Here is a 19318-nt window from a genome sequence, read left to right as displayed (position 1 = left end):
CAATTAATTATCAATTGCGAAAATTAATCACCCCTTTTAATTCTTGCAAATTTGTAATATTTAACCATGTTCATGCAATTTAGATTATGAAAATAATAAGGGGCTCGTGATACCACTGTTAGGTTATGATTCATATGACAGTTCATAAATCATGCGGAAAAACCATAAAGCCAGGAAACATATTATTTACACATAATCATTTAGCATAGTTTAGATGCATACTCTTTGTTGCGTGCCTTCCCTAGCTGCGCTCGAACCGAACAAGAACAAGTCTTTAGGACTCCAAGTGTCGTCCCTCCGTAGATAGTCCACAGCACGTCCGGATCCGCCTTAAGATTGACCAACTAGAATCGCCCTTAAGGTTCTAATATTTTCGGTTGGGTAGGCAAGAATATTGGCTGATTTTTCTGCTTAAAAATCTTAGTTTTGAATACTTAAAAACTTGTATATAAATAATGACCCCTAGGCCTTTATTTATAGAGTTATGGAAAAGGAATCGCAATCCTAGTAGGATACGAATTAATTGAAATTAGAATCCTACATGAATTCTATTTAATTAATTTATCTAATTAGGAATAGGAATTTAATCACACACTAACTCTTGCAGTTTTAGGAATCACGCATGAGCACAAACTCACACACACACACGGCAGCCACAAGGGCTGCCCATGCGCATGCGAGCAGCAGCCCATGCAGCGCGGCCCACGCATCCGTGGCCTTGGTGCGCGCTGGGCTTGTGGCGTGCGTGCTTGCTGGGCGATGGCCCGGCTTCGTGCTGGGCCTTCGTCCGGGAGGCCTCGTCCGATGCTAATTCGTACGATACGCTTCCGATTAAATTTCCATTTCCGGAATCTATTTCCGATACGAACAATATTTAATATTTCCGATTCCGGAATTAATTTCCGTTTCGAACAAATATTTAATATTTCCGTTTCCGGAATTATTTTCCGATTCCGGTAATATTTCCGATTCTGACAATATTTCCGTTTCCGGCAATATTTCCGATTCTGGTAATATTTCCATTTCCAATAATATTTTCCGATACGTACCATGTTTCCGTTTCCGGCAACATCTACGACTTGGATAATATTCATATTTCCGACACGATCCATATTTCCGTTTCCGGCAATATCATCGTTTCCGGAGTATTCATTTCTTGCCTGTGACGATCTTAGCTCCCACTGAAACCAAGATCCGTCGGTTCCGAATATTCATAGATGGAGTATTTAATGCCATTAAATACTTGATCCGTTTACGTACTATTTTTGTGACCCTACGGGTTCAGTCAAGAGTAAGCTGTGGATTAATATCATTAATTCCACTTGAACTGAAGCGGCCTCTAGCTAGGCATTCAGCTCACTTGATCTCACTGAATTATTAACTTGTTAATTAATACTGAACCGCATTTATTAGACTTAACATAGAATGCATACTTGGACCAAGGGCATTATTTCCTTCACTCAGCTCCCACTGAAACCAAGATCCGTCGATTCCAAATATCCATAGATAGAGTATTTAATGCCATTAAAAACTTGATCCGTTTACGTACTATTTGTGTGACCCTACGGGTTCAGTCAAGAGTAAGCTGTGGATTAATATCATTAATTCCACTTGAACTGAAGCGGCCTCTAGCTAGGCATTCAGCTCACTTGATCTCACTGAATTATTAACTTGTTAATTAATACTGAACCGCACTTATTAGACTTAACATAGAATGCATACTTGGACCAAGGGCATTATTTCTTTCAGATGCTTCGATATTATTCACTATATCATGCGAAACTTCTGGAATGTAATCTAATTTAATATGATACTTTTGAATAAACTTCCTACCGTTTGAAAATTTGAATATCGGCGCAACCCTTCCGCTGGGTGTTTCCGACAGCCATTGAGCAAGTAGGGTGAAGGATTTAGGAGGTTTATGATAGGCGCCGCAACGGCGAATGAAGTAGTTGCTGGAGATTACAGAATTCCACCGCTTGCATACCAATTTGCATTGAACCGTGTGTTTGCTGTTGGGTAGGCGGATTAGGACTTCTGTTAAAATCTCCTCTGGAACGTTGCTCAATGACTCGCTTTCAGCCGCCACCACCGCCGCCTTCTTGCACGCCTTTATCTCCATGTAAACCTAAACTATCCTCCACATATTATGATTGAGTTCAATTAAAACGCTTATTATTTATTGATGATAATATTGTATTAGTGTTTGATTTTTGATAGAATTTTATTTTAGATCAGTTTTTGATTTTGGATTAAATTTTATTTTAGATTTTATTTTAATTAGAATTTGATTTTGGATGGACTTGTATATATTATTAATTAATTAATTATATCTCCGTGGCACCTAATTATTTATCTCCGTGGCACCTAATTATTATCTCCGTGGCACCTAATTATTTATCTATGTGGCACTCGACTTTTTTAATTCAAAAATAAATTAGAAATCTTATTTTTCATTTGTCGAAATCGATATATATTGAAAATTAAACTTAATGAAAACACACTACTTTGGGCTATGTCACTTACCTCCTAGTCGATTTAGTTTAATTTTCTAGGCTCTATTTGATTAGGTGTAAAATGATTTTCGCTTTTCATTCATTTTACGTTGCTTGGTTTGGCAAGCGATGAAAAATAATTTTTCATAACTCCGGCACTCAAATTTAGAAAACCCTTTTTTTCTTTGAAAATAAGTGAAACCACTTTTTAACTTTTTCACTTTTCCACCTTACCTCCCTCTTCCTTCTTCCCCTAGATCTTCACCCATGTTCCCATTTTCCTTTTTATATTTTAAGCAACCAAACAAAGGAAAAATATAATTGTGTTTTCCTTATAATATGTTTTCCATTAAAATCATTTTTTACATGAAAACATACCATCTTAACCCAGCACCCCGACAAAATATACATATTTCCACTCACTTTATCTTATTATTTAATTTATTTTTCTTAGTCACCCACTTTTTTACACTCTCTCTTTATTTATCCATATTTTGTTTTACTCCCCCACCTTTTATACAAATTTGCTTCTCTCATTTGTTTTAATATATTTACAAATAATAATTGTAAAAATTATTATGACTATTCGTATGCACTTTTTTTTTTTTTTTTGCTAGGCAAGCAAGATCGAATAATATTAAGATCAAAACAACTTTACAACCTAAGCTAACTCAGAGATGAAACAAACCAACTAGGTTGGACCATTCCATCAAAGAGCTAGAAAACAAACTGAACAAGATTACAGAGAAGCAAACCACAAGCTATCTCTCCTAGTTACATTTTTAGGCATAACAAACAAGATTCGATCTCTAACATTGTGCTTAATCCTAGTTACCAAACTCTGCACAGTTGGGAATGAAGCATTCCAAAAACTACTATTCCTGCTGGACCAAACAGAATAGACAGCAGCTGCTAGCATTGCAAAGCTAACTTGCTTCCTGAACTTGGACATTCTGCCATAGGTAATAAACCTCATCAGCTGTTTTAGATTCCCTGTAGGATAAGGAATTCCCAACCAACTTTTGAGAGCACTAATGCACCTACTGCTGTAAGGACAAGCAAAGAACAAGTGCTTATGATCTTCATCAGCTTGTCCACAAACCAAACAAGTTGCAGTGTTGCTAACTCCAAATCTTGCCAATTTTGCAGTGGTTTGAAGCCTACCCTTCACTGCTAACCAGCATATAAATCTATGCTTAGGGATATTCAGTCTATTCTACACCATGTTATCCCAATGTATCACAGGTTAAGGTCCAACAATCTTCTCATACACTGTCTTCACAGAATAATGAGGCATAGCAGCTAACTCAGCCTGAGTATACACTACCTTCAATTTCTCTTTTATGGCACATATCTTCTTCCAATACCAGCTAGCAGAGGCTACAGGCATGTAATTCCACCAATCCCCATCTTTAATGTACACATCATGGACCCATTTGATCCAAACATTATCCTGCTTGGATGCAATGGCCCAAACATATTTCCCAATGCTTGCAATATTCCAACTGATGACATCTCTGAAGCCAAGACCACCTTGCTTTTTATCACAACAGGAACTATCCCAAGAAATGTTGCTGTTTTTCTGACTATATGCCTGTCCACTCCAAAGGAAGGACCTACAAATCTTAGTGACATCATGCAAAACATTCTTAGGCAGAATAAACACTTGAGCCCAGTACATATGTATACTCATTAAGACAGAGTTGATGAGCTGCATTCTTGCTGTATAGGAGAGATTCCTTGAACTCCAGACTTTAATCCTAGCAATCATCTTATCCACAAGAACATCACATTGGGCAGCAGAGATTCTTTTAGCACAGATGGGAACACCCAGATATTTAAAAGGCAGCTGACTCCTAGTAAAACCAGAAACATTGACAATTCTGGAAACATCATACTCAGCCATACCACAACAATAAATAGCTGACTTCTACTTGTTGGCTAAGAGACCAGAGGAAACTGAGAACAGCTCAAAAGCTTGCAACAAAAGATACACAGAAGAATATTCACCTTTGCTACACAAGATGAGATCATCAGCAAAGCATAAGTGAGTAAGCTTCAGTTCTTTGCATCTAGGGTGAAACTAGAATTGAGCTAGATTGCTCACTTTATGGAGAATTCTGGAGAGATACTCCATACATATCACAAACAAGAGGGGAGACATGGGATCACCCTGTCTTAATCCCCTTTTTGACTTGAAGAAACCATGCATAGTCCCATTGAGCATCAAAGAAAATTTAGGAGTAGTCACACACTCCATAACAAGTGTCACAAAAGCTCCAGGGAAGCCCAATTGAACCAACATTTCTTGTAGGAAATCCCAATCTACTGTGTCATAGGCTTTTTGAAGATCAATCTTCATCATACAACTTGGTTTAGCACTCTTCCTACCATACTGCTTCACCAAATCCTGAACCACCATGATATTGTGCACTATATATCTACCATGAACAAATCCCCCTTGATTCTCAATGATTAAGTCTAGTAGCACTTGCCTCAATCTACTACAGATCACCTTAGTGATACACTTGTACAGAGTGTTGCAACAAGAAATAGGTCTAAACTCACTCACATTCTTTGGACACTTAGTCTTAGGAATGAGAGTGATGACTGTGTGATTAAGCTCGTTTAACAGTTTGCCATTTTGCAGAACATCCAACACAGCACTGGTAACATCTGCACCAACAATGCTCCAAGCATCTTTATAGAAATAAGAACCATAACCATCAGGTCCTGGTGCCTTCCTACCAGGAATAGAAAACAAAGCCTTCTTTACTTCAGCAGCTGTATATGGAGCATTAAGAATATCTCTATGAGCATCAGTAATCAAAGGGCCAGCTTGCACAATGTGACTAAGAACTGATCTTCTACCAGTGTGAGTAGAACCCAACAAAGTTGTATAGTAGTCCAAGAAAGCTTGAGAGATATCTGCAGGGTTGTCTTTCCAAATCCCATCCATGCCATAGATACTATAAACCTGTTTATGAGTGTTCCTAGCTTTGATACTCTGATGGAAAAGGGAGGTATTTTCATCACCATCCTTAAGCCAAGCAGCCTTTGCCTTTTGTTTCAAAAACTCACTAGTAGAAAAAACCCTTATTGCAGCGGGCTTTTAGACCCCTGTTGCAGCGTACATCGTATGCTGCAACTGGGGGGCCTGCAACAAGTCTGAACTTGTTGCAGCGTACATTGTTCGCTACGAAAAGTGCTTTTTTGCAGCGTACATTTATATGTACGCTGCAACAAGTGTGTAAAATTTGGCCAAAATCTAGACTTGTTGCAGCGTACAAATTGGTGTACGCTGCAAAAAACCCATTCTGTTGCAGCGAACATCTCTTTGTACGCTGCAATAGGTAATGATTTTTGCTAAATTTTACACCCTTGTTGCAGCGTACATATATATGTACGCTGCAACAAAGAGCTTTAGGCGGAAATTTTTTAATTTATTTAGGGATATCTGGAGTGCCTTGCACACAAATATAGAAACCTGTCACAACAATAATAATATCGCTAATAATATCGCAACCTGTATAACAATTATAAAAACAATAACTGGTGTTTTGTATATTATATATCCCAAAACAAAGTGCATGTAGTACATTCAAAAATATGTACGTTCCAATTTCAACGTACGCATACATTTTAATATAAAAGATTGTTCTATAACATCTAAGCCAACTCGATCAAACGCGCTCAGGCCAATAATAAATACTTGCTGGTAAAAAACTTAGCCCATTGCTCAGGAACCACATCAATTTCCTCACTAGCATAAGGCGCATTCCTCGTAGTATAGACCTTCAAAAACAAAAATTTGATGGGAGCATTAGATTAAATGTCATTTTAGTCTAAATATGACATATAACGACCCAATGAGCCTTAAATGTGCATAAATATATTGGAATGAGTATTGAAAACTTTAAAACTAAGAATATTAATCATGTAATAAGTTTGAAATAAGTCCTTAGGTTCTTTAGTTCAAAGTTGGAACGAAAATGTCATTTTAGTCTAAATATGACCTATAACGACCCAATGAGACTTAAATGTGCGTAAATAGATTGGAAGGAGTCTTGAAAACTTAAAACTAACCATATTAATCATGTAAAGGGTTTAAAATGAGTTTTTAGGTTCCTTAGTACAAGGTTAGGAGCGAAAATGTCTCATTTTAGCCTAAATATGACCTATAACGACCAAACAAGTCTCAAATGTGCATAAATAGATCGGATTGAGTCTTGAAAAGTTCAAAATAATCATATGAATCATAAAATAAGTTGGAAATTAGTTCCTAAGTTCGTTAGTTCAAAGTTGGGAGCGAAAATGTCATTTTAGCCTAAATATGACCTATAACGGCCAAAGAAGTCTCAAATGCGCATAAATAGATTGGATTAAGTCTTGGAAAGTTGAAACTAATCATATGAATCATGTATTTAAGTTTGACATGAGTTTTTAGGTTCGTTAGTTCAAAGTTGGGAACGAAAGTGACATTTTAGCCTATATATGACCTATAACGGAAAAAGAAGTCTCGAATGTGCAGAGATAGATTGGAACGAGTGTTGGAAATTTAAAACTAATCATATTAATCATGTAATAAGTTTGAAATGAATCCTTAGGTTATCTAGTTATGAATTGGGAGCGAAAGTGACTTATTTTAGCCTAACTATGAGCTATAACGACCAAAGTCTCAAATGTGCATAAATAGATTGGATTGAGTCTTGGAAACTTAAAACTAATCATATGAATCATGTTATAAGTTTGAAATTAGTTCTTAAGTTCGTTAGTTCAAAGTTGGGAGCGAAAATGTCATTTTAGCCTAAATATGATCTATAACGGCCAAATAAGTCTCGATTGTGCATAAATAGATTGGATTAAGTCTTGGAAAGTTAAAACTAATCATATGAATCATGTAGTAAGTTTGAAATGAGTTCTTAGGTTCGTTAGTTCAAAGTTGGGAGCGAAAATGTCATTTTAGCCTAAATATGACCTATAACGATCCAATTATCCTTAAATGTGAATAAATAGATTGAAACGAGTATTGAAAACTTAAAACTAAGCATATTAATCATGTAATAAGTTTGACATGAATCATTAGCTTATCTAGTTCAAAATTGGGAGCGAAAATGCCTTATTTTAGCCTAAATATGACCTATAACGACCAAACAAGTCTCAAATGTGCATAAATAGATTGGATTGAGTCTTGAAAACTTAAAAATAATCATAAGAATCATGTTATAAGTTTGAAATTAGTTCTTAAGTTCGTTAGTTTAAAGTTGGGAACGAAAATGCAATTTTAGCCTAAATATGACCTATAACGGCCAAAGAAGTCTCGAATGTGCATAAATAGATTGGATTAAGTCTTGGAAAGTTAAAACTAATCATATGAATCATGTAGTAAGTTTGAAATGAGTTCTTAGGTTCGTTAGTTCAAAGTTGGGAGCGAAAAAATGTCATTTTAGCCTAAATATGACCTATAACGATCCAATTATCTTTAACTGTGCATAAATAGATTGAAAAGAGTATTGAAAACATAAAACTAAGTATATTAATCATGTAATTAGTTTGAAATTAGTACTTAGGTCATCTAGTTCAAAATTGGGAGCGAAAATGCCTTATTTTAGCCTAAATATGACCTATAACGACCAAACAAGTCTCAAATGTGCATAAATAGATTGGATTGAGTCTTGGAAACTTAAAACTAATCATATGAATCATGTTATTAATTTGAAATGAGTTCGTAAGTTCGTTAGATCAAAGTTGTGAGTGAAAATGTCATTTTAGCCTAAATATGACCTATAACGGCCAAAGAAGTCTCGAATGTGCATAAATAGATTGCATTAAGTCTTGGAAAGTTAAAACTAATCATATGAATCATGTAGTAAGTTTGAAATGAGTTCTTAGGTTCGTTAGTTCAAAGTTGGGAGCGAAAATGTCATTTTAGCCTAAATATGACCTATAACGATCCAATTATCCTTAAATTTGCATAAATAGATTGGAACGAGTATTGAAAACTTAAAACTAAGCATATTAATCATGTAATAAGTTTGAAATGAGTCCTTAGGTTATCTAGCTCAAAATTGGGAGCGAAAATGACTTATTTTAGCCTAAATATGACCTATACCGACCAAACAAGTCTCAAATGTGAATAAATAGATTGGATTGAGTCTTGGAAACTTAAAACTAATCATATGAATTATGTTATAAGTTTGAAATGAGAAAACTCTACATAGAAAACTCAAACTCCACATAGAAATAAAATCAGTTTAATAATTGTGTTTGCGAGGGGGTATTTCACAAGCAGGAGATGACTAGTTTGCATGATGTATAAGGCTAATTATAATTATGGTAAATAAAAAGCAATTTAAAGACATACCAAGTCATCTGTCAGCATGTCCACCTTTTTCACTTCCTTGGAAAAAAACCAACGGTGACTGCATATTTTAAGGAAATTACAATTAGTACATGAAAGCTATTGACGGATAGACATACAACGACACTGTAAGTGCGAATAAAATTAGTTATTAGTGTCACTGATGTATTCGCCTAGCTAAGGAGATGCAAGACGGACAGCAAACCACCATAGGGTTATAGGGGAAATAGCATAAAGTAGCAAGAATATAAGCACGCACTTACTGTTCATCTTTGTAAACACGGTAATATTTCTCTACATGCTGCCGTTGACCAATAACTTGAGCGATTTATATACTAATCAGTTGAGTCGTCCAATAAATCTCAACAAGAAGAGAATAAAGTGGAAAACCACTTTTGCATGAACCCTATAGAATCATCAACAATAAGCCAAGGAAAGGCTCATATGAGCGCAAAAGAGGGAATTACAAATTCACATAACAAGAGACCATAAGCTAACCTACTGAAACTATCATAAACACCTGATCATTTCACATCTCGACATGAAATGGATATTGGATTCAAGAAACTAGCTAGTAATACCATCAAACTGAAAGAGATCCTAAAAACAAAACAAACAAAACAGATTAATAGATCCCCTAACATTAATATATACTAAATCCTTCACAAATCCAAGGACGGAGTAGAGAATAATGTAGCTAACTTCTAACCTAACTTACTGCACAGAGAATAAATCACTGTTTCAGATTAGCAATTATGGAATACATAAATAAGTTACAGAGATAACTAATTATAGTACCAGTATATATTCTGTATAGTGCAGACTCTGCAGACAAAAGATAAATTGATGTTTGTGATGCAGCAAGTCAGTAACTACCCCTTTCAATAGAAAATAGTGTTTCCTTAAATATAGAAACAACACAAAAATGGAACTTAAATAACCATTAAAAAATCCAAATCCTTGACACCAACCACCCCTCGCCTCAACCTTCCTCTTGATGAAAATAATTCATGCATGACCCCTTCCCCAAGACCCCTTCATTTGTCCATCATTCTAGCTATTAATTTGTCGTCACTGCCACTTAAATGTTGTTGCAGGTAGATTGAACATAAAAAATGGCGAATGAATACAACCATCTAAATTAGAGTAATTACTTGGTCATTGACGATGTACTGAACTTCCAAAAGTACAGGTGATCGAAATTTTTTCACGATGATAAAAATTGTATTCTGCAGTCTGCTTGTTTCAAACATCTTAAGCGCATTCTTCTTCACTTGATTATCACTTCAGGAAGACAGGGAGATTGCATTGCTAACAACTGTTTTATGGCTCGGGAATATATCATTTCAAGTTACTAACAATGAAAACCACGTAGAAGCTAACAACAGTTTTATGGCCCTGGAATGTATCATTTCAAGTTCTACCAATGATTTATTGCTTTTTAGTATGCATCATTTTATCCCGAGTATGAAAAAATAAGTTATAATATTGAGTGTTCTACAACTCCAATTGCTAATATGAGTTGCATATCTGTTCTAGTGTATTTTAATTTCACCAGCTTCTCATATGGAAGCTACTTGTCAATTTAGTTGTCAATTTTTTTCATAGCTGCCTTGTTTATAGCTTTAACTCAGATTCATGACTCATTGATTCATGACTCATGTAGTTGGCGCCAATGAGTAATCGTAGACTTCCAGGCACAAAAATCGATTACTTTGCGAATGGTTTTTGGGTAACTCTACCTTTTCTTATCCCCTACAAGCAAGAGGCTAGCTGGAACCATAGCAGAATAGGATTTGACTAGGGAGCGCTAACTCAAAGTCTAAAAGAACAGACAGATCTGATTGTAACTAGGCGAAAGAGAGTAAATGTAAATGTAATACTTCATAAGACCAACTCAAAATAATAAGTACCAGTAACAAATTCAGGAGGCTGAAGATTAAGTCGCAAAATAAGCCTTGCAAATGCTGGTGTCAACAACAAAATAGAAGCCTGCATTTTCAAAAAATCACTAAATAAGAAACTTCTCAAACTCCTGCATGTTCAATTGGTATCAAAATTATAAAACTTCATTTATGTGTCAGCGTATTGCCATGAAGTAAATCAATTTAATCCAAAAGGGTTACAGATATTCCAGCAAACATTTTCATCGACTTTACAATTAAATTATCAGATAATACAAACAAAAAGAAAACCAAAAAGGTGATTAGAAAAGAAGTGTTCCAGAATCAAATCCAACGTTTTTTCAAATTGCATTCAAATTACATACCAACTTGTAATTTATCTATAATTCTTAAATAATGCCAAAAATTGAACTTTTCAATTGCCAAAGATACAGAAATTATGACTTCCTATGAGCTGGCCTCAGACTTTCAAAAGAGGAAAAAAAGAAACTCTATGAATATAATTAGATATATCAATACCTTAATGCAGTTGTTGAAATCCAGACAAGCACGATGATAGATTCCTGCAGGCAGCTACAATCTTCAAAAATTAAGTGCAACGACTTGAACAACTAAGTAAAATTAAGAGAAAAAAGAGAAAATTCTGAATATAATTAGAACGAATTGAACAACTAGCAAAAGAAAAAAAATTGTACAAACCCTAATTCTGAAAACGAAAATCAAAAGGGGACAGGAAGAGAATTACTTGTTGTGGCGATTAGATTGACGGCCGAGCAAGCACCGAAGAACAGACCGTTCTTTCTTGGAACCACCGGCCGAGCTAGCTGAGTTTTCAGCGACTATGTCAGTCATGATTCAACGCGGAGAACGTACAGGACACGACGGGTGGCGAGGAAGCGAGGAAAGACACTCACCGGCGAGGAGAGTGACGGCGGATCCGAGCAAGCTGAGTTCGACGGCGGCGCAGGACCGGGCAAGCTCTGAGTTTGACGACGACGGAGGGAATTGAAAACTGAGGGAAGAGTTGAGCGCGGGGAACTCCAAAGTTTTGAGAGAGAAATTTTGGTTAAATGAAATCATTAATCAACAATAATATTATTGCAGCAAATAAATTTTGTTACACGGACTTATTGCAGGGTACAATGACATGTACGCTGCAACAGTATCTAGCTATTGCAAGGGGCTTTTAATATGTACGTTGCAAAAAACTCTTTTGCAGGGGGCATTTAATTTGTACGCTGCAATAACCCTTTAAAGGGTTTGACCCGCGTTGACCTACTGCTTGTTGAAGCGTATTAATACATGTACGCTGCAACAAGGGGGCTGCAACAAGGGTTTTTTCTACTAGTGACTCCAGATAAGCTTGATGCTTAACTTTGTAATTCTGAACTGCAATGAGCTCTGCATCTGCAAGTGACAGATCAGCAGGATCAAGATGCATTACTGTCTGAGCTGCAACCATGTCATGATATGCTTGAAGGTCAGAAGCTTGAATATCAGAAAATCCCCTCCTATTCAACTCTTTAAGAGCCAATTTCACCTTCTTCAGCTTGTGAACAACACCAAACATCTTGCTCCCTTGAACTGTGCCAGTCCATTGTTCTTGGATAAGAGTCAAGAATTGAGGAGCAGCTTTCCACATTCACTACTACAAATCCCGCCTCTTGAAGACGCTTTTTTAACCATTTTACGAAGCCTTAAAGCGTCGCTAATTTAGACCTCGACACTTTCTAGAAGCGTCGAGAAAATGACAGTCGAGAATTTTCTCGACGCTTTTAGGCGTCAAGAATGACGACGCCATTTGCAGACCCCAATTTTTGTTCGGCGTCGAGAACCTCGACGCTTTTCTTCGTCTAGACTTTTGATATTGGTGTCGACAACATTATTTTCCCGCTATGCCCACCTTTTAACTATTTTATTTTCTCGACGCCAATAAGCGTCCAGAAATTTCGGTTGTCGACGATTAAAAGCGTCAAGAAGTTGGCGTGAATTTTAATCTTAATGCTTACGATAACACGATTCCAAAAAACGTCCACATTTATTTGTAGAAGGTTTTTTTTCACGTATTCTGTATTGCATATAAGCTCTTTTTATTACTCGTACCTATTCATGTATCATATATATATATATATAATAAAACATTACTCATCAAAATTATAAATTTAAAAATAAAGTGCAACACAAGATCAATGAAACTTAAATTGTGAATAACTGGTCTTCAATTAACAATAAAATTAACTTAAGTAGTTAAAATTCATAGTACGTACACGTATGTTACTAACCAGAATCCAAACATACACGCATCAATATTACTAACCAAAATCCTAACCAACAGTAAAAAACAACATCATAAATCAAACCCAAGAAATTAAAACTAAAACTTAGAAAAGCTAACTAGCTAGGATATACTGTATATACTACATATAGATGATCGATGGTAGTAGCTCATATGAAGCTCAACTGTCTTGGCCTTCATGCTGCTTTTGCACCTTATCACGTTGGACGACCTTCAAAGAAAAATACAATTAAAATATAATAAGTACATAATAAGTCGGAAACCAAAACCACGAAGGAAATTAAATACAACATGAGGAGAATTTCATATAAATATTTTAATCACGCAAATTGTTTACCTATCTTTTGGACTTTAGCCTATTAGTTTTTCATGTAGGTTCATTATTTCGTATTCATCATGACTGCAGAAGGAATTCATTACCTTGGTTAATTAGAAGAACGGTTTTTCTAGTGCAACTTTAGGAAGATCAATAGGTTAAACCTATGGCCCTTCTTACTCTTAGGAAGATCAGTAGGTTACTCTGTTTCATTTGATTCTAAAGCCTGAATTTCTTTGTCTACGGAATCAACCCGACCTGGACGATCTTTAGCTTTCTTATAGGATGATGGCTCAAGACAAACCATCACATTTGAGATGAAAGAACAAAAAGTAGGATTTGAGTTTAAAAAAACATAAAATGAATGAGAAAAGGAAGAAAATGTCTTCTGGTATTTGTATTTATCTAAGTCTTACGACAGGTATAGAGTGGACAAAATCATTATGTTTGGAAGGTAGTTTAGGAACACAGGAAGAATAACAGGTACAAAAATAGGTAAGTTTGAGTTGGAAGATGAGGAAAGGGTGTGATGTGGACAGGAAACAATAGGAGAAGAGACATTCAAATAAATGTCTTGGGTGAACACCTATCCTTCTGTGCTCCTGTGAACACCTCTACCCTACCCTATCCTAGGAACACCTATGCTCCTGTGATTCACAATGTCCTTACCTAAAAACAGAGACCCACGCTGATGATGAAATATTCGGTTCCATAATCAAGATCTAAAATAGTTTACTTTCTTGTGAAGTGCCTCATCATGCTCCAAAAAATCTAAAATAGATTATAACACCGGAAACTTGCTAGGCAACAAGTCAGTCCAAATATTATGTATAACTTTGATCTAACAACCAATATCTTGTTAGTAGTGTGGTCCTCAAATAAGCATTCTGTGGAATTGAATGTCATCACTCATTACTTATTATTAACATCTCTCATTATCAACAACCCCTTTCCACTCCATACATCACCTATCTCCCTAACAAATCAGAGACTGACCGTCACAAGAGCAGTCATTGTTATTTTAGAATAGATACGATCAGTAACTTAGTCAATGATCTAATTGCTAGTATGCACATTACTTGTTTGCACTAGAATAAGTAGGGAGAGTTGGTAATGAACTTCATGCACGTTACTTACTTGTTAGTATAAATACAAATTGGTATAAACACAAATACAAATTAGTATAAACAAAGATCTGGCATGGAAAATCAGTTATAAACCAATGGCAATAGGAAAGCATAACGAATAGTCCCAACTGCTTATCATTACAAGCAATGAACAAAAAAATTATTTACCTGTGTGTAACCAAAAATTTTGAGCAACCTGAGAGACCAGCAACTGTCTGCAATTAATCCTAGTGTCTCGTCTGTAAGGAGGCGACACCATGAAAGATCCAAGAACTCGAGATTTTTGCAACGCCTGGCAAGATAAATGGTGGTATTCTGGCCAACCTATAGAAAATAGCATACTCTGAGAATCCAACTATAGATGGCTCCACCGTTCAGGCTTCCCAAGAACAGCAGGAGAAAGACAGACAGCAGGCATCAGAAAGAAGTTAGATTGATACCTTGGAGATGTTATTAAGACTTAATTCTTCCAAAGATTCTCCAGAACTTTCAAGGAGTGCAGCAATAGCATCATCACTGTCACATAAAGGATGCTGAAATCAGGGGGATTCCCTCGTGATCAACCAAAAATGCTATTTTTCAGTTCATGAATTTTATTTGATTCCCAAACATCAAAACCATACAATCCATGAAAACCTAAATTCGATTCAATTTTTAACCCCCTAAATTCAATAGAATTTTGTAACCCCCTAAATTCCATTAAATTTTTACCCAGAAAGTCAATTTAAACCTAGATTGTATCACCAGAAAACCAAAAAGAAAAAAACAATTTAATGGGTTCGAAATTGAAATCAAAATGAACATGAGTATCATTTATCTATTGTTGAATACCATTGAAACCACATAGATGATTGACATAGTCAAGAAGTTCATACTGTAAGAATGAATATTAATTATGGATTAATATTAATTTCATTAGTTATAAAGAGCAGTAAGAGTATTTATTTGCAATTTATATAATATGACCGTACTTTATATTGTAAGAATGAATATGTATGTTGAGAGAAGCAATCTAACCTATATCAGAAGCACACATTGGAGAACCAGACAATGTGATATGATGATATTATCAAAGGGTTCTTCGTCGTACACGCAATAGAGAGCTCACTGCAACTACACTTGGCGCGAAAGCTACAAAAGAGAAAGAAAGGGACAAATAAAGAGATTAGTCACATCACTTAATTTGTGAAAAGAAATTTCTTCTTTTCTTTTTACTCATTTGGACAAGAAAAAATTGATAAAGTGACACATTAGAGATTAGACATACTTGTCAAAAAGCACCAAAACTGTGTAACCTTTATTGTATCCCTAGCTTCAGCACAGATCCTGTCCAACGTTTGCTCCAAGCCTTTCCTGCCCAGGGTCTTGGGATAAGTGATATGAATTACGTTGCTACGCCAACCTCTTAATTCAATCTTTTTAATGGATAAAATAGGACCCATCAGTGAGAGACGATGACACTGCTCCTCACTCATTTCTGTGAGATCACCTCCAGGACCAATCATGCACTCTATGGATGACACAATTTTCTCCCTGATAGGATCAATGGGAGGGTTTGTAACTTGAGCAAACAGCTTCTTGAAGTACTGGAAAGTGATTTTCTCTCTGTTTGACATCACGGCCAAGGGAGTATGGAACAAGGGCCTAAGTTTAGGCTTTGCCTAACAGAACAGAATACCTATAAAAATAAACCTCAGGTTAAGTTGTTAACGCTGCAAGAAAAATAGAACAAACATGTTTCAAGAGTAGCGAATAAACCATGAATACCCATGTTCGGCATGTCTTCCTCCTGATTAGACACCTATAATAGACGAAAACAGAACCGCATCAGATCATCTCAATGGTAAAAAAAAGAAGAAACTGATGCAAAGATTAAGAAAAGGTGAAAGTTGTCAGCAGTATCATCTCTAAGTGAAGAATAATAAGGTAGAGCCAATAGAAAACACAGGATGTAGGCTGGATTCCTGATGCTCGTGATTTCAGATTACTTTCATGTCGAGTTAAGAACCCGCAATTTAGCTAGAACAACAATGCTCCAATAATTTACTCTAATTATTTCTCCAAAACTTTTCAAACTACTTCGAACTATAGTTATTAACTGGGTAACATCTCCAACTTTGAAAAAGCCCAAAATTTTATTAAAAATCTCTAGTAACATCATACCCTCCAAACCCCAAAAATTTTATTAAAAATCTCTAGCAGTACGTAAGAAAGAGATGACCAACATCCATCTCAAATTTTAACCTATTGTAACATCAAATCCCTGTATATTCCCTATATCGTTAACAAGACTTATTAAATCATATAAACATGTACTCCGAAATTGACAATGAAGGTAAGATAGAAAGAAAGAGAAGGGGTGAAAAACCCTTTAATTTGCAAGGCAATTTTTACCCATAACTAAAACGAGTGAGCTATTTGCAAATTCATTCCACTTGCATTCTGACTTGATACAAGCCATAGAAGCCTTTCCGCAGTGGATTAGTGTAAAGGAGTGAGAGGGAAGTAAGACAACTCAACTAATAAAGGGGAACAACCATATAACTTAAATTAACAAGCGTCCCTTCACTAATCCATCAAAGCTTAGGTATACACAGCTCAAAATTAATTTTTAATAGTGAATAATCAATTTTGTGTACTTGATTTCTTTTGTTTGAACAAAGCACAGAGCAACACTGGATGAAGAAGATGTAGTTAGTAGAAAAAAATAATCATACCATTTAATAGAGGATCAAGATACTAGATCAAGTTGTTCACCTCAAGATGAGAATCAACTAGGGCCACATGAGAGATTACAATTACCATTACCAGTCAAATTAGTGCTTCATTCTAACAAGGCCACCGACTAAGACAGAGTTGAAGGGGCAATAATATTTCCATAAGACCAGGAGAAAAAGATGGCTTAACCCACCTCACAATATTAAAAAAGAATCACTCCTGAACTTGGTCTTTCAACCTTCCATTACCTTCTCAAGTATTTCATTTCTCAACCTTCCATTACCTTCTCAACCTTTCATTTTTCATTTCTCAGCCTCACAATAAAAGGTTGCAGACTCAAGAAGCAAAACTTCAGTCACATTCATCAAAATCAGTCCAAGTAAACTCCAATACCTAATTAAAGCAACAATAGTAACGCCAATTCCCTGAACATTAATCCCCTCTTAACGTACAAACTAAATAACTAGTAACTATTGTATCTTGCAAGACAACAGAAGCATAGTGATTGGTGACCGGGTACATGGATGTTTGGAAAAACAAGGACCACAATCTAAACCAATAATAAGGAGAAGTCTGGTCACTAGTAGCCAAACAAAACTTCTTGACATGAGAGCATCAGGTTTTGAAGAGGGTCCAGATAAAGGAGATAACAAGGAAGATGTCCAAGTACTCCCTATTGATTTCACTGAATTTTATATAATACAATTCCCACAGAATACAATTCACAAATCCCAGCATTTCACAAATTAATCACAAAACTAAATCAACACATTAACATCATCGTCAACCCAATCAAGCATATACCGATTCATTTGACTAAGAACAAACAACTTTAAATTCGGATCTACACAATAAGTTGTATTATTTTCTGCCAAATTTCCTATGCTTAAACTGAATTGAAAAAAAACAAATTAAAAACCCAATTGGACATAGCAGAATCGAATGATACCAAATATTAAAAGCGTAGACATATAATAATGTACCCAAATGATAACTCAACATTAATCGAATATGAAGTCAGGAGAAAGAAAGATGAGAGAAATCTACAGAATGACAAAGAAAGGACGAACATGACACTATTTCATTGTCGACAGACTTCAATTCATAGACTAGAACAAGATCTAGCACAAAAAGTTCAACTTGAACAAAAACCTAAAATACCCAACAAATTCAGAACATGGGAGACAAAATAATACCTTCAATTTTAAACCTCCAATCTTCGTTCAAACCTCCACTCTTCGTGAAAAAGGGAAAATAAACTTAAAAAATACACAAATAACAAAAAATAAGTTACTCAAATCAAACAACTAATCAAAGAAATTGGAAATTGAGAAGAATCGAGAAAATGAAAAGGGTGCAAACGAAATCGGAATCAAGAACTGGAATAGCAAGACACGAAAATAAAATTGATTCGAGATGAATAATTAAATGAAAACACTAGAAATTCTGAAATTTAGAGGAAAGAAACTATCTAAAATTCATTATATGAGCAAGAAAGTTAACGAAATTACAAAATCGCAAAAAAATAGAACATTGCAAGAAATTAACCAGGGGAATATGACATGAAATAGTTTAATTGGTACCTCCGAAATTCAAGTAGCACAAAGAAGGGAAATTGAGTACACAATTCATCCAAAATTATGGGGTTAATCGTAGCTCTAACCCGTGTGGGAGATGATGAATTTTTAGGGTTTGAAAGTTATGGTGGTACGGGGTATGAAGGAGGCGGTTTTTTAAGTTTTATTTTTCATTGATGTGGACAAGAAGGGAAAGCTCATACTCCGTATTCCAACTAAAGGGTGAACTGACATGTACACGTGCAAGGCACATGTTTCCGCGACGCTTTAAGCTGTCTAAACACACCTCGACTCCGAATAGCGTCGAGAAAAAGCGGGAGGGAATTTTTCTACTCAACGCCTGTACTCAAGCGTCGAGCTCTTGGCGTCTAAAAACCAAGGCTTTTGTAGTAGTGATTGTAAAAAACTTGAAAGGTTTTTTTCCTCCTGTATCCCTAGGATAAACAGTTAATAAACCAGGAGAGTGATCAAAGCAACCTTCATTCATAAAACATACTTCAGCTGAACTATAGACACTTAACCAT

General features: G+C 35.7%; 2 long non-coding RNA genes across 3 annotated transcripts; both read right to left on the bottom strand.

Moving 5' to 3' along the window:
• Window positions 1-10474: 10474 nt before the first annotated feature.
• On the bottom strand, window positions 10475-11553 carry LOC130462770 (uncharacterized). The gene is made up of 3 exons (XR_008923524.1): window positions 11506-11553; window positions 11280-11333; window positions 10475-10848 (listed from the first exon to the last, which is right to left on the bottom strand). It is a non-coding gene; the product is annotated as an uncharacterized lncRNA (long non-coding RNA).
• A 1509-nt stretch (window positions 11554-13062) lies between these two features.
• On the bottom strand, window positions 13063-18477 carry LOC130463893 (uncharacterized). 2 transcript variants are annotated; one of them, XR_008924106.1, is made up of 7 exons: window positions 18414-18477; window positions 16258-16300; window positions 15767-16177; window positions 15517-15630; window positions 14940-15015; window positions 14668-14823; window positions 13063-13267 (listed from the first exon to the last, which is right to left on the bottom strand). It is a non-coding gene; the product is annotated as an uncharacterized lncRNA (long non-coding RNA). The 2 variants fall into 2 exon arrangements; XR_008924105.1 differs by having other exon boundaries at window positions 16267-16300.
• Window positions 18478-19318: the final 841 nt, after the last annotated feature.

Source organism: Spinacia oleracea, chromosome 6 (genome assembly GCF_020520425.1).
Source record: "Spinacia oleracea cultivar Varoflay chromosome 6, BTI_SOV_V1, whole genome shotgun sequence".
Lineage (NCBI taxonomy): Eukaryota > Viridiplantae > Streptophyta > Magnoliopsida > Caryophyllales > Amaranthaceae > Spinacia > Spinacia oleracea.
This window is presented reverse-complemented; position numbering and strand designations above follow the sequence as displayed.